At 41.9% G+C, this 15,376-nt stretch overlaps 1 protein-coding gene and 1 long non-coding RNA gene across 15 annotated transcripts in view; one reads left to right on the plus strand and one right to left on the minus strand.

Moving 5' to 3' along the window:
- CRADD (CASP2 and RIPK1 domain containing adaptor with death domain) overlaps nt 1-15,376 on the plus strand; it is a 269,785-nt gene that overhangs the window by 104,635 nt on the left and 149,774 nt on the right. The window lies entirely within an intron of this gene.
- Nucleotides 1,716-14,978, minus strand: LOC113602781 (uncharacterized). 2 transcript variants are annotated; one of them, XR_008300406.1, is made up of 4 exons: nt 14,499-14,978; nt 9,993-10,098; nt 8,172-8,376; nt 1,716-1,977 (listed from the first exon to the last, which is right to left on the minus strand). It is a non-coding gene; the product is annotated as an uncharacterized LOC113602781 (long non-coding RNA). The 2 variants fall into 2 exon arrangements; XR_003424291.2 differs by having other exon boundaries at nt 1,718-1,977; nt 8,193-8,376; nt 14,499-14,973.

Below are 15,376 nucleotides of genomic sequence, written 5' to 3' on the forward strand. Positions count from 1 at the left end.
TGTCCATGCTGTTAATTGCTAGGCTATTCTGTCCCCAATACCAGTTCTTGGTTCTGGTCCATGTCACGTGTCTCAGAGTACCTGACCTGGGCTTGCTACAGCTTCTTTATTTTCTGACCCTTTCTTCCCTTGAGTCTCACATGTAGCCAACATTTTCATTGTGTTTTTAAAAATAGCTTATCAAATGAGAAGTTAAAAAAATACCAAAGAAGATAAAAAATATTTTCTAAGAAATGTGATTAGACAAAAATAAAGATTTTGAATGAGATTGACACGGCAGTTTTTGTTCCTTGAGTCTTTATCTTTTCCCTTTCAATTTCTTTTTATTCTCAATCAGCCCTTTGATGGGGCTGTGGGCAGTTGTCCTTTTTCAGGGCTCCTCGTAGTTGAGCCCTTTTATTCCTTTTTGTGCCAGTCTGGATCTATTCAGGAAACACAACCACACAGTAATTTGAACAAGGAAAATTTAATATAAAGAATTATTAACTAGTAAAAGGTTAACTATGGTTAACTACTGAAGGGGTAAAAGAGGTCTCTAAGGAATATAGGAATAGCAGATGGAAGGAGCTATTTTTTCTAGGGCTGAAGGAGAGCACAGGATGAAGGCACCAAGAGCTCGCAAGAGACCCCTCGCCACCCCCAAGGCTGAGTTTCAGTCCCCTTTGGAGATGAGTGACTGCCACTTGAATATGAGGCCTACTGGTGGCCAGTGAACTGGCTGGACTGGTCTGTAAGCCCACTTGGCCGAGAATCTTGGTAGAGCATGTGGGTGGGCCAGAGTTGATCCTTAGCAGTCTGCTGAGTGGCAGAGAAATTCCCTGGAGAGTAAGCACCTTTGCGTTTCCCAAATGCCACTGGCAGTACACTTTGGGGGTGGGAGGGAATAAAGCATCCCAAACCCGAATGAAAAGCCCCTGCCTCTGCCATGGGCTTTCAGTGTCCCTCCAGTGCCCTCTTTTGATGGAAACGAACACTACACCATCTGGCAAAGGCCAAATGTTCCCAGGGTCCAGCCCCAGGGTCATGAAGCAGGGCAAAGAGGGCGAATTTAAAACTAAGAAGTCATACATCGCTAACTGGTGCATCTCACCTATAAAATGATGAGAGTATATAATTCCCAAAGTAGTTCTAAGAACCTGATTTAGTCATTCGTTTATTTAGCCAACATTTATTGACTGTCTACCATTGCTGGCTATTCAGCAGAGGCTGTGTTATGGCTATCATTGTCTATTTTTGTTTGTCTCTGAAGATACAGACTAATCACATCTAAGGCAGAGACTGTTTTTATCTCTGTACCTGCATAACCTGTCTAGCATAGTGCTGGGTACACATTGGTCCTCACATGTTTATCAAATGAACGAAGGAATGACTACGAAGATGGATGTAAAGATGGAATCATACCCTCAAAGAGTTTAAATTATAACTGGGGAAAGGTAGAGGCAAAATATAATATGGTATTCTAGTTATATTTTATTGTGTAACAAGCTACTTCAAAACATGATGGCTTAAAATAACAGTTGTTTATTTTTTTCCATGATTTTTTTTTTTTTTTTTAATTTGAGAGAGAGAGAGAGAGGGGGAGAGTATCTTAAGTAGGCTCCACATTCAGAGTGGATCCTGGCATGGGGCTCGATCCCACGGCCCTGGGATCATGAACAGTTATTTGTTTTTACATGCATGTGCAATTTGGGCAGGGCTCGGAAGGGGCAGCTCATTTCTGCTGTAGTTGTTGTCAGTTGGAGTGGCTTAACCGGGGCAGGAGGAGCCGTTTTCCAGATGTGTCACTCATATTGCTGGCAGGTTGGTGCTGCTTGTTGGTTCCTCTCCACAGAGGCCTTTCTGCAGGTGGCTGGGGTTTCCTCACAGTATGGTAGTTGAGTTTCAGGAGACAGGAAGTGAAAACTGCCAGTTTCTTAAGGCCTGGGCCCAGATGCTGGCATAGTGTTAACTCTCACTGTATTCTTTGGTTCAGCTGTCCTAGAGGCCAGATTCAAAGAATCAAAATAGAAACCTCACATTTTCTTGGGAGGTATGTCAAATCATTTTGGGGCCTTACTGCACTTACCAGATGTAGTGACTTAAAGTATGTTTATTTGTTATCGTAAATGGAAATGTAGCTGCCATACGTGAAAGTGACTTGTAAATTAATAACAAATGTTCTTATTAGTTTCACAAAAAAAATGTTTTAAAAAGTGAAAATAGCTCTTCCCCCCCCCCCCCAAATATAAAGGCAATTTGTTGCTTAAAAAGCAAAGGCTCTAGAAAGATACCAAAAAAACGGAAGTCATCCATAATCTTATTGCCCAGAGATAGTCACTGTTTATAACAAATGAGTAGTGAAATGCAGTATTTGGGTTTTTACTCTAGGACATTGTTTTAGAAGCGCTCTCTTTTCTCAACTGCAGTCATTTCCAGAACGTTATTATTTACTTGATACTAACACTTAAATCTGGAATTTCTTGTGATGCCAACTAAAGAATAAAAGTCAGAAGATTCTATGTGTGTGTGTGTGTAAAAAAATATATATACTTTTTTTTCTCCAGAGAGTAAAACTTTTGGAATCAATTTGACGTAGTCTGTTAAATTATCCTTGAGGCTAGTCACTAGTTGTTTCATTTCAGTTAGCAGAGGGTGGGGGTGGGGTGCGCTGGACTTAAATGACCTTCTCCAGTTACCCTTAAGGAACTATGAGGAATATTCTTCACTCTGTTGTTTCAAGTATTTTTCTGTTTATCTTTCTATGAGTATTCTATTTCAAAGTGTTTCACTAGGATATTATATAACCTGATTTTTTTTCTAGGTCTCCTGTTTGTATGTTTTTAAATATTATGTTTCTAAATCTTTTCTCTTCATTGTTTTTCTCAAGCTGCTCCACTATAGGTGATTAAGTTCTTGCCTGTGGCATTTTTAAGATCTATTTATATCCCTCACATTGACTAGATTTGTAAATATGTGAGTGTTCTGGATGGTAGATGAGATTTTTTTTCCCCCTTTGCACTTGGAAAGGCATTCCTAATGACTGTTTTCACTAAATCACGGAGTATATTTCAAAGAAACTGTTAAAACCTTTGGCGGAATAATCATATCTCATCCCTCTCCTTATTATCACAGTAAACACTATAAATCATTGTAGGAGGGGCTGTATAAGTCAGAGGAAAGAGCAGATCTGAGCTTCTCCAAAACTTTGCTTCCTGCATTACTTCAGCGAGCATTTATTGAATTTCTACTGTTGGCTGGGAATACGGAAGGTTAGATACGGAAATTAATAAAGTACAATTCCTGCGCTCGGGTTGCTCCAAATAAATGAGATGATACGTGTAAACTGCTTAGAATAGAGTCTGGCATCTATTTAACATTCAGTGAATGTTAGTTGTCACTATTACCATTAGAGGTAACTGAAGAGTTGTGACGCAGAGAGGTATGTGCAAGGGACGGGATGGCTCCACCTACCCTGTGGTAAGACCGAACTGGGGAAGGCTTTAGAGAGCGTGTATAGTTGAGTGTTGAAGGGTAAGTAGGAGTTCACAAGAAGGCAGAGGGGAAGGGCATTCTAGGCAGAGGTAACAGAAAGTGCCAAGGCACGGAGGCAATGGCTTTACGTTGTATGCACCTAGTGTCTAGGGATGGGATGGGGTGGTGTGACGGCAGCTAAGGCTGGAGGCTCAGGCCCAGTGCTGCTCGACAGGGGCCTTGAGTGCCATGTAAACGTTCAATCCGTGATGGAGCACAACTTGATGAAATTTGAGAAAGGGATTGACACGAACAGATTTGCATTTAGAAAGCCTACTCTGGTGACATATGGATGGGAAGCTGGGCAAAACAGGGGTAAGAAGCCCAGTTAGGAAGCTGTTGGAACAATCTAGATGAAAAATGGTGAGGACTAGTTACTGGCATTGAGGATAGAGAAGAAGGGGATGGGCTGAGAGAGATTTAGGAGGAAGGATTATTAGATGTGTTCTTCATGGGGTGGCGGGGTGGGGGGGCGGTGGTCCCAAGGGGATCTTTTCCCAAGGTGAAAATTGGTTGGGGGAATGGTGTAAAAAAAAAAAAATCCTCAGATACTCAGATTCAAAAGGGCCACAGTACATAAACAGATAAGCAGTTATCCATGCTGTTAGAATTTCATGGGAGCGATGCTATTAGGGACGTCTTCTTAGAGAGGCAGTGACGACACGAAGGCTGAGAAGCATGGGGTTAGAAGGACTCATTGCCTGGTTGAACTGTGGGCTGAAGGAGAAAGAGGATTCCGGTGTGATTCCTGGATTTCTGGTTTGGACAGCTCTTCCTGCTCACGGAGAATGGACACGTGCTGTGTAAGCTCTGTGTACACGCTCTGCTCCTTGAATGCAAGCTGACAGTGGCTCACATTTATCGAGCACTGACCGTGAGCCAGCCCCTTAGGTGCCTTACATTTATTAATAGTGTGAGGTACAGGCTATTATCGTTCCCATTTTTAAATTTTTTTTTTTAACGTTTATTTATTTTTGAGACAGAGAGACACAGAGCATGAACAGGGGAGGGGCAGAGAGAGAGGGAGACACAAAATCCGAAACAGGCTCCAGGCCCTGAGCTGTCAGCACAGAGCCCGACGTGGGGCTCGAACTCACGGACCGTGAGATCATGACCTGAGCCGAAGTCGGACGCCTAACCGACCAAGCCACCCAGGCGCCCCAGTCGTTCCCATTATTCATAGGAGGAAGCTGAGACCCAGCCCAGAGCCACGAGCACTTCGTTCTGTGAAAATGCTGGGTGAGCGTTTGGAGATCCTGGGTCTAGGCTCTGGATGAAGTCCTGCTTCTACCTTTATCTGCTCTGTGAGGTCAGGTAGATGATTTTGTTTTTATTTTTTTCCTCTAAATGTTAATTTCTTCATGTGTAGAACAGAGCTGCCGGCATTCTTCCCTGAGAGTAGTTGTTGAGGTTAAATGAGAGGGTATATGAATGAATCTTTCAAAACAAAAAGTGCTGTGTTCATGGAGGTAGTGTTTTTCATGTCAGTGAGTGCCTCACAGGTAGTCAATAAATGCCATTTTTCTCCTTTGCCTCACTTCTTTCCTTTCCACTCTCTTCAAGCAGCCCCCAGAAGACTGGAAGAACAGAACGAGAGTCCCCTCGGCACCCCCCCCCCCCCAGCCTCAACCCCCAGCATTATTGTTGCAACTGCCTCTGTGTCGTCCATCTCCTCCTCTCTTACCAGCCCCAGAAGATGACTCAAGCGGCTTTTATTTCCTTGAGTTTGCATGAATGTCCTCCCATCTGAACACAGTGATTCACTTCTCAAGCTGTGGCCATTGCACTTCTGCTCCTTGTAGCTGTTTTCACAGAGGTCACCAGGGACTGTTGGTTAAGTCCATTGGCATTTTTCAGGTTGCCACTTGCTGTCTTGGCAACATCTGACATGGGGGCCGCTCTCTCTTTCGTTCTTGGTGTTGCCCCCTTCCTCGGTGTTGTTTTTCCTCCTGCCCTTCCATTTATTATTTCTCTGCTTCTCCTTGCTCTACTTGCCTCTTAAATGCTTCTCTTCTCTGGAGATGTGTTATCTTCTCCCTGGCTGGAGGCTCAGCTTCCTTTCCCAGCAACCTTCTCCTAGGGCAGAGCCCGTCTGCACTCCTGGCTTGATGACCACTTCAAGTGAACTCTTCCAAATCCCTGTCTCCTGGCCGAATAGCCAGCTGCACTTCAGTCCTCCACCTTAACTCCACACGGCCAAAGGAGGACCTCCCATCGCTCACATCACACTTCCTCTTCCTCAGTGATACTTATTTTCTCCACTTCGAAAATATATTCCTATTCAAACAACCAGAAGAAAGTAGTGTTGTTGTTGTCGTTGTTTGGTTTTTTGAAAGCCCTTAGCCCAGACGTTAACCTTGTTCTTGAAGCTTTGTGCACCCCTTTCATGGCTGAGAAACCCCTCTTCTGTGTTTCCAAAGTGTCATGGGAATATTTCTGTTATGGCACATCCATACTATGTTAGAAAATTTTGTCCTCAAGTAGACTGTGAGTTCATTGAAGGCGAGAACTCAGTTTTTCACCCTTGTAGACTCAGAACCTAGCACATTGCAGAAATACTTATTGGGACCAATAAATGTTGGTTGAGTGTATGAATCTGTGGTAGCCTTATTTGCTCCCCTCACCTTCCTCTTAATCTCTAGGTGTCATAACTGTTTGTATTAGTTTGTTTGTGTTGCCATAATAAAGTATCCAGACTAGGTGGTTTAAACAACCCAAATTTATTTTCTAACAGCCCCAGAGGCTGAAAGTCCCAGGTTAAGTTGTCAGCAGGTTTGGTTTCTTCTGAGGCCCCATTGGCTTGCAGATGGCGGCCCTCCTGCTGCCTCTTCAAATGGTCTCCCCTGTGTGTGTGTGTGTGTGTGTGTGTGTGTGTGTGTGTGTGTCTCCATGTGTCCTAATTTCCTTCTCTTACAAGGATACCACTCATATTGGGTTAGGGTCACCCTAATGGCCTCATTCTAACTTAATTACTTTCTTAAAGACTCCAAATACAGTTGCATTCCCAAGCACTGGGTAAGGTTAGGGCTTTAACATACGGCTTTTGGGGAGGCACAGTTCAGCCCATGACACTATTATCGCTTTTTTAACTTTATCTTATTTGTCAGTCTTCCTCAGTAGTCAGTAGATAATAACCCTTTGGTTCTTGATCCTCCATGAAATTGACTCTTTGGCATTTCTTAAAGGTTGCTATTTAATGTTTGCTGGGTGCCAGCCTTTAGCCATTCATTTTATAAAACTTAAAGCATTTTCTTCTGGTCTCTGTGCAATGCAGTTTTTAACCTGTCTGGTTATTAAACCATTTTATCAGCCTTATTTTTAACTGTTGTAACAATGAAATCTCACATATGAGTGTGTTTTTTATCTTCTCACTGGTGAAAATTTGTCTCATAGAGGTACAGATTAGGTATAGGAGTGGGTGCAGCAGTTAGAACCCCTGAAGCCCATCTCTTCCCAGGGCCAAATCATTTTAAAGATGAAGGAAATTCTTGGGTGCCTGGGTGGCTCAGTCGGTTGAATGTCCAACTCTTGATTTTGGCTCAGGTCATGATCCCAGGGTCATGGGATCAAGCCCCATGTTGGGCTCCATGCTGAATGTGGAGCCTGCTTTAAGATTCTCTCTCTCTCTCTGCCCTTCTCCCCCACTCACTCTCTCTCTCTCTCAAAAAAAAAAAAAAGGGATGAGGGAAATTCTAAGACTGAAGACTTGAGGCTTTCACAATTGGCCTTCTTGAACTGATATTCCTAGGAGCAATTGCATAAGATAAAAGCAAAACGAAAATCACCGTCTCCAACAGGCACATAACCCAACAGACTTGTAAGGAGAATTGTCCTTGCCTGCTAAGAGAATAATTTTGTACACATAGTAGTCTCAGTTCTTAAATTCTGGGCTGCTCGGTTAATCTGCATTTTTATGATGTTCAGTTTTCTCACAGTTTAATCTACAGCCCCTCCCCTGGGCTACTCATTAGCTGACTTCCCTTTCATCCCTTCATTTCCCACAGATGCCCTAGAAACTTGGCCTCCTGCTTCCTTTTTTCTACCCTCCTCCCACAGCCCCAAGCTTTCACCTCTTTTACTTGGGTTTCTCCTCCCTTAGGCTGCAGTTTCCTGGTTTCTCATGGGCATCCCTTCTTCCTTCTCTATTCACCTTCTGTTCCTCTTCCTTCCCCAACAACCTTCTTTTAGAAGCAAGCTGAAGTTTCCAAGCTAATTTTGACTTTTTGCTGCCACCTTGCCTTTGGTATAAAGCAGGGGTTGGCAAACTATGGCCATGTCCCTGTGGTCCATATCCAGTCCACTACCTGCTTTTGTGTCCTGTGAGCTAAGAGTGGTCTTTACCTTTTCAAAGGGTTGAAACAAAAACAAAACAAAAGAAGAATATTTCATGACATATGAAAATTATAGGAGATTCAAATTTTAGCGTCTATAAATAAAGTTTTATTGGAACACAGCCATTCTTATTTGTCCATATGTTGTCTGTGTCTGCTTTCACACTATACCGGCAGAGTTCTGTAGTTGCAATAGAGAGTTTTTGGCCTAGAAGGTCCAGAAAATATTTACTGTTTGGGCCTTTACAGAGAAGGTCTGCCCCACACTTCGTATAAAGAGTTAGAAGGGACAGAAAATAGCTTTGCATGACAGGAATCAGTTTTGTTTACCTTTCTTTTCTTTGTGCTTACCAGAGTGCTGGATTAAAGCTAATGCTTGGTTCTAAAATTGTTTTGAGAGTCAAAAGGGGAGAGGCCCTTCTTCAGGACAGACTTTTTCTGTGAAAGTATGTGATTATCTTTGCCATTTCTTTAGAATTAAATTTTGCCAGAAGCGATTCATCATACCAGGGCCATTGAACCTTTTCTTTCATTTCTAAAATTGTACATAAGAGAAAAAGAATTAGGTAAACCAAACAGATAAAACTCCTTTGTGCTCTGCACATTCACACGAGGATTTAATTTCAGCTTATCCCATATACTTACTCATGGTTTAGTCTCAAAATGAAGTATTGGGGTGATGAGATAATGTTAGCATTTGGGTACTAACCACAAAAAGAGTTAAGCAAGGTTTGCCGTCATGAGGATTTGGCTTTTGTTCTCATCTGTCACGTATTTAGTGTATTTTTTACAACCCCCTATCTTGTCTCTGTTTTCACCTCCTTTGAAGGAAATCATTTACCACTGAAATTCAAACCTCTTGACAAGTAATGCCAAGCAAGGTTAAGAAATTTCTTCCCATTTCCTGAGATAGCCATTGTGCTATTTCTGTCTGTTATTCAGAAGTGTGGCTGTATGAGGTTTCTCAATCCCCTGAGGCATTTGTTAACAATACATTTTGAGTGTTCACAAAGTGCTGTGGGCTCTAAAAGGCGTCAAAGTGATTACATCAGAAATAGAAGGTCCTTCAAGGAGTTTGTAGTCTTTATGGCAATAGAGGGGTGACATGCATGTGAATTTCTGGACATTTAACAGTGGCCTACAGAGAATGGAGTGGCACCAGAGCATGAAGCATGACTGAGCAATCTCAGTGGGAAGAAGGGTAAAGTACGGAATGCTTCTAGGGCAGCTCTGGGTCTGGGGGAAGGTAGTCATGATTACTAGGGGAGAAGCCAGTCCAGAGTAGATGCTGAGTGCTTTCTCCAAGATACCTTCCCAAGATGCTTTGCTGGAACATTAAACCTATCATGTTGCAAATGGAATGACCTTTCCCCAGCTCCTCCTCTTGCCTTTAGTATTGTCAGTGTCATTTCACTTTCTGAATTATATACCTGCCCTTTTTACAAAGTAGGTCCTTGAATGAGTGGATTCTGTGAGGGGAAGGATAGCAAATAGATTGTTTGGCTCAAATGAAGAATTGATGTGTTTAGAAAAAGAGAGAAGAAGAGAGAGGCAGGTAAGAGAGAGATGAGCTGACGGATAATCTTAATGTTTGGGCTTGGGGGCAGAGGTCGAGCCTTGAATGTGAGGAAACTGGCCTAGGGAGAGAGAACATCACTCCATCTGCCATCTTCTGGGGCTGACTTATCTGCCCCATACCTTCCAGATTTCCCTAGATTTTAGCAGAGACAGAGATTTTCATTCTGTTTCTCATTTTAACTTAAGTTGGCTTTAGGTCGGTGCTGTTAGGTCTGATAGCGATAGGCTTTGGGGGAAAACCGAGAATCCCATGTCCCGGATGGTAACTGACTGTGGCTCTGCTTGGCATGACGCTCAACCTTGCAGTTTCCCTTGTGAGAGGGAAGTATCTCAACCTGGTTTTCAGGGTCACGCTGTGCCACCACCTGGAAACTGTATCTCCATTTTTTCCATCCTTTCTCTACCCTGTACAAAACGAACAACCAAACCAACCCCTGCAACTTTTTCTAGGAAAATTCACCTTGTAGGTGCTGTGGTGAGCCTGTGAATGGGGGCACAGCTGTTGGTCTTTTGGCACTGTTGATAGTTCTTGAGAGAGCAGTGGCCCTGGAAAAATGAGAGAAAATCACCCACCTGAGGGCACTGGTTTTCCACACTCTGGGCCATTCACATTTGATAAGCTCCATCCGGATTCATTTCACCAATGGCTTCCATCGTTTAGGTTATTTTGTTCAGTTCACTTGGGAAATGAAAACAGACACAAAACTGACATTTTAATTGTTTTTAGAATGAGTGTTTCTTTGCACCTACTATAGACCAGCCAAATGTAGATTTTGCCTCCAAGGCTGCTGACTGCATGCTGCCCATGTTCTTGGCAGAAGTGAACACAACCAAAGATTCTTTTTGCCTTCAAAAGGGGCAAAAAGGCAGTTTCTCTTTAGAAAGCAAGAAAACAGATGCCAATCAGGTATTGCTTTTTTTTTTTTTTTTTTATCTTAAGGCTCTTTTAATTCAAAGAAGTTTAAAAAAAATTTTTTTTAACGTTTATTTATTATTGAAGGACAGAGAGAGAGCGTGAGCAGGGGAGGGGCAGAGGGAGAGGGACATAGAATCTGAAGCAGGTTCCAGGCTCTGAGCTGTCAGCACAGAGCCCGACGCGGGGCTCGAACTCAAAAACGGCGAGATCATGACCTGAGCTGAGGTTGGTTTGCTCAACCGACTGAGCCACCCAGGCGCCCCTAAATCAAAGAAGTTTTGAATAAAAAATATGGTACACTCAAAAGAACGAGAAATCAGGTGATCTAGACTTAGATATTGGCTGTTTCCCACTGCTTCTGTGTCCTTAGACAAGATTTTTTTTTTAATGACTTTTTACTTTGAAATAATTTAAGACAAGAGGTTCCAGAAGTAGTGCAGAGAGTTCTCAGGTATCTTTCACTCAGTTCCCACCAACCAAAAATATCTTATATATAACCATAATACATTGTCAAAACCAGGACACTGACATTGGTACTATTAACTTAAATATAGACCGTACTGGGATAGTTTTAACGTGTACTTCGTGTGTGTGTGTGTGTGTGTGTGTGTGTGTGTGTGTGTGCGTGCGCGTGTTCGTTCTATGAAATTCTATCACATGTTGATGTGTGTATGTTTTTGATTTTTAATGCACACTTACCTTGAAATTATTCTGAGCCTTTGTGTGAATAATTAGTAATAGCAAAATAGAAAAACTGGGTATTATTTAATGTGGAAATCTCAATTTAATACTCTTAATTGAAAGACTTCTGGATTACGAAGTAGAAGGTCAGGTTCTAATTCCAGCTGTCCAACTGGAGAAGGAATGAGGGACCTAACCCAGACAGAAATATTGATTTCCCATGGTTCCAGCTGAAAACCTGGGAATCATCATCCTTGCTTTCATCTTTTCCTGCACTAACCCTCCTCCCCAACATCTGTTCCATTACCCAACCTTCTAAAATGTTCTTCAGATCTGTCTACTTATCTCCTTCCCTTGCCAGGATAATTACAGTGGCTTCCACATGTACGGGAGTACATCCATTTTCCACACAGCAGGGTGCAACTCCTCTGAGCAAACCCTCCTCCGGTGGTTTTCCATTGTACTGAAATGCAGTCCGAACCCGTATGAGAGCCCATGAGGCCCTTGTGGTCGGAAGGCTGCTCCAGTCACATCTGCTGTTGTCCCTCACCGTGCTCCAGCCACACAGGTCAACTAGCAGCTTCTCCTGGTGCCCAGGGCAGTTTCTGCCGAGGCCTTTGTTCTAGCTTGTTCCTTTCTCCGGTGTGCCCTGCTCCTACTTTTCCTGTCATGATTAGCTCCTCTGGTAATTTAGGTGTCGGGCCTCTTCAGCGAGGCCTCCCTGGGCGGTCCAAATTAGAGCCCTCGTCCGTCACCTTCTATCGTGTGATCCTATTTTGTCTCCTCTGTAGCTTTCAACACCATCGGAATCTATCCCTGTACTTGATTGAATTTGTTTTTACTTGACCAGTGAGTTACCCTTCCATAGACTGGAAGCTCCTTGAGAAGTGGGGCTGCTACCCTGTATCCCCAGTGCCCAGGACAGCCCCTGCCCCCTAGGGCAGTGCCTGCCCCATCAGTAATTATTTTTTGAGTAGCCATCATTGGACCATCAGTGGTCCATCAATGGACCAGGTAATCACAGAGATTCATGAAACCAAAAAAATTACTTGATTGAATGAAATAATCTGATGTTTCAAATTATTAAATTTTTCTGTATTTGGGACTCTGAGGAATGCATTATGATTCAATTCCTAGGTACCATACGTTCCCTTTTGTGTACCCGTGTATTAATAACAGGTCTATTTCTGAGTTAGGGCCATTTGAGGTGGAAAATGTAAATCCTCTGTACCTTGGTGACAGGCTCTTGTCTGCCTGAACATGTCAGGCCACATTAGTGATTTGAAGAGGTAAATTTGACATATATTCATTTCCCCCATCAGTGGTGCTTTGGCATTAGAGAAGACCATTGAGCAGGTTTTAGCTTTCTTGGTAATAAATAAGGTGCAAGAAACTTAGTATCATGTGGTTTGACATTTAGCCAAACTTGCTTTCATTATTGGCTTAAACGCCTTCCTTTTCTTTTGAATTTCACATATAAGTAATGGCTCCCGAGGCTGGAAGACACAGAGCTGCTAATGTTCTCACTGAAATGAAAAGGGCATGATTTATGTCCTCTGCTACATTTCTTAAATTCCTGTTTAACTTTCATTTTATTGATAGTGAGAGCCACGTAACCAAAACGTCACTGTGTGTGCTTTGATGGTGTTACTAGCTACTTGTGCCTTTTAAGCAGTTTTAGAAATACAATGCAATGTAGGAATATAAATACATGTGTTTTTAGACATGTGTTTTGCTGACCTAATGATTTACTGCTGCTGAAGGAATGGTTTCTGTGTGAAGGAAATCGTTAGTCTTTCATTAAGTATTTTTATCAAAGGTTAATACATTTTTCTCTAATTAAATTCTGGAGTTCTCTTTTGAAAAATGCATGTACCCACGTAGCTGCTAGTGATATAAATGTCGACATTTGGTTCCTTTTGTTATGATTTTATTGTTGTTATTGATAATGAATTATTTTTCAAGCAAACACACATGCTTATAAATCTGGAAGGTGATGTTCTCTGTTAAAAGCATTTTGCCATTTTCACATTGCTATGCCTCTCGCTTGTAGGGGGTTTTCTTGAGAACTTATTTTCTTCTGTTGATTTTTAAAAATGGCATACAAGTGGTGAGTGTGAAGTCATATTATGAAAACCGTGGTGGAATATGATTAGACATACTACGAAGTAGTAGTTTATGTGAAAAATTGATGCTCTAAAGCATTTACTACCAAAATTTGTTCTCTTCATCTTACCCCTCCTCCCTGCCCTTGGCACCACATAATGGTTCTGTATTGTGTTGTGTGTGTGTGTTTTGAAGAACCAAACATGACTTGAAGAAGGTAGTGGGGGAAGGAAGAGGAGGAGGCTATAAAATGAGCAGGCTGCTTTCCCAGAAGCCTCTCACGTGCAGGGTCTGAAATGACTATTGTTGGGGAAAAGTGATATTCATACTGATGGGGCTAAAAATGCCTGCCCATTTTGAGGAGCTTTTGTTTTCATAATAGAACTTCTTTGCACAAACAAAAGGATGTTCTAAAAGAGAGGGACCATTTGCAGTTGAGTGTTTTCCATTCTGGTAGCGTCTGAGAATAATTTTCACAAATTCCTAGTATTGCATGTAATCATTGTCTAGCAGTTGGATCTTTTTATTTGCATGATAGAATTGTGCATTTAATTTCTGTTTTAAGTCCCACCCATGTTTTTAAATAGTATAATACAGTTGATCCTTGAACAACATGACGGTTAAGTGGTGCTGACCCTCTGCGCAGTCAAAAACCCGCAAATAACTTTTGACTTCTCCAAATTTACCTACAAATAGCCTGTCGTCGACCGGAAGCCTTACCAATCACATAAACAGCCAATTAACACATATTTTGTATTTTTATTTACTATACACTGTGTTCTTACAATAAGGTAAGCTAGAGAAAAGAAACCATTATTAAGAAAATCACAAGGAAGAGAAAATACATTTGCCGTACTGTTCTCTATTTACTGAAAAAAACCCATGTGTAAGTGGATCCACGTAGTTCAAACCCATATTGTTCAAGGGTCAGCTCTAAGTTGTTTTCTTACCTGTTGGGTGACTGAGTGAAAATATGTATAATTTGGTCAATAGCATAATTCTGTGACCTGTATAACCAAATGGATGCTGTGGCTTTTACATTGGATGCATTTCAGGTGACTTTTGTTGGCCTGCAATTTTAGCAGTGAGATTGATTCAGAGTACTCATTCAAAATCACCTCATTTGTCTTCCCTATGTCTATGGGTTAAATCTCTGGGAAGAGCAGTTCATTGGACATAGGACAAATCTTGGACTGTGTGTATCTGTCATTTTTATAAATGATTGGGGGACAGGCACTTTTGTGAGTAGTGATGTTCTATGGTTTTTTTTTTTTAATTAAAAAAAAAAACAACTATTGTATAACAGACTGCCCTCAAACATGGCAGATTCAAAGAACCATTTTACTGTGTGGGTTAAGAACTTAGAAAAGACTTACCTGTGTAGTTTGTCTCTGATCCATAGGATGTCAGTTGAAGTGGCTGGGGCTGGAGGATCCACTTCTAGGATGGCTTCTTTACTCCTGTGTCTGGGCTGGGGTGGTTGACTGTTGATGCTGCTCTTGGCAGGGGACTTTGCTGTGGCTGTTGGTTTGAGCACTGACATATTGTCTCTCCATTGCGCTTGAGTTACAGCATGGCAGCTGGGTTTCCAGAGGGAGTGTCTCCAAAAGGTGTGGGTGGAAACTTTAAGGCTCAAGGCTTTTTGTGACCTAGCCCCATAAGTTCCAGAACACTAATTCTCCTACATTTTATTGGTTAGATAAGTCGCTAAGACCAACCCAGACTCCAGGTGAGGGGAATTATCCTCCACCTTTCATTAGGAGAAGCAGCAAAGAATTCGAGGCCATCTTTAATGGCAGGTGTTGGGATCACATCAGGATAGCATTTACTTAATAGCAATATATGGCTCTGCTGAGGTTCAAATGGCTTAAAGTACAAATACTAATAAGTAGTTCCACTTAAGAGGATCCCATTCCAAGTGGTACAACCTTCATTTAAATAAAAACTCTGATGTGATTCATCTCAGTCATTTAATGGATGACTGTAATCTCAAAATATCTAGAAAGATGTCAGTCCTCTGAGTCATAGCGCAAACTAGTTTGTCAAAAGAGTTCAAAGGAAACATAGATCTTACAGCTGGAAAGGACTTCAAGGGATTACATCATCATTATCACCTTCCAAAAAGATTTATTGAGCACCATGTAGGTAGGTGCCAAGCCCTGGAAATGCAGAGGAGAATATGATACAATTCTTGTCCTTGAGACATAGTTGAGGAAATCGAATTGATGCATTAGAGATGAATAGAAATCCATTG

This window comes from Acinonyx jubatus, chromosome B4 (assembly GCF_027475565.1).
Source record: "Acinonyx jubatus isolate Ajub_Pintada_27869175 chromosome B4, VMU_Ajub_asm_v1.0, whole genome shotgun sequence".
NCBI lineage: Eukaryota > Metazoa > Chordata > Mammalia > Carnivora > Felidae > Acinonyx > Acinonyx jubatus.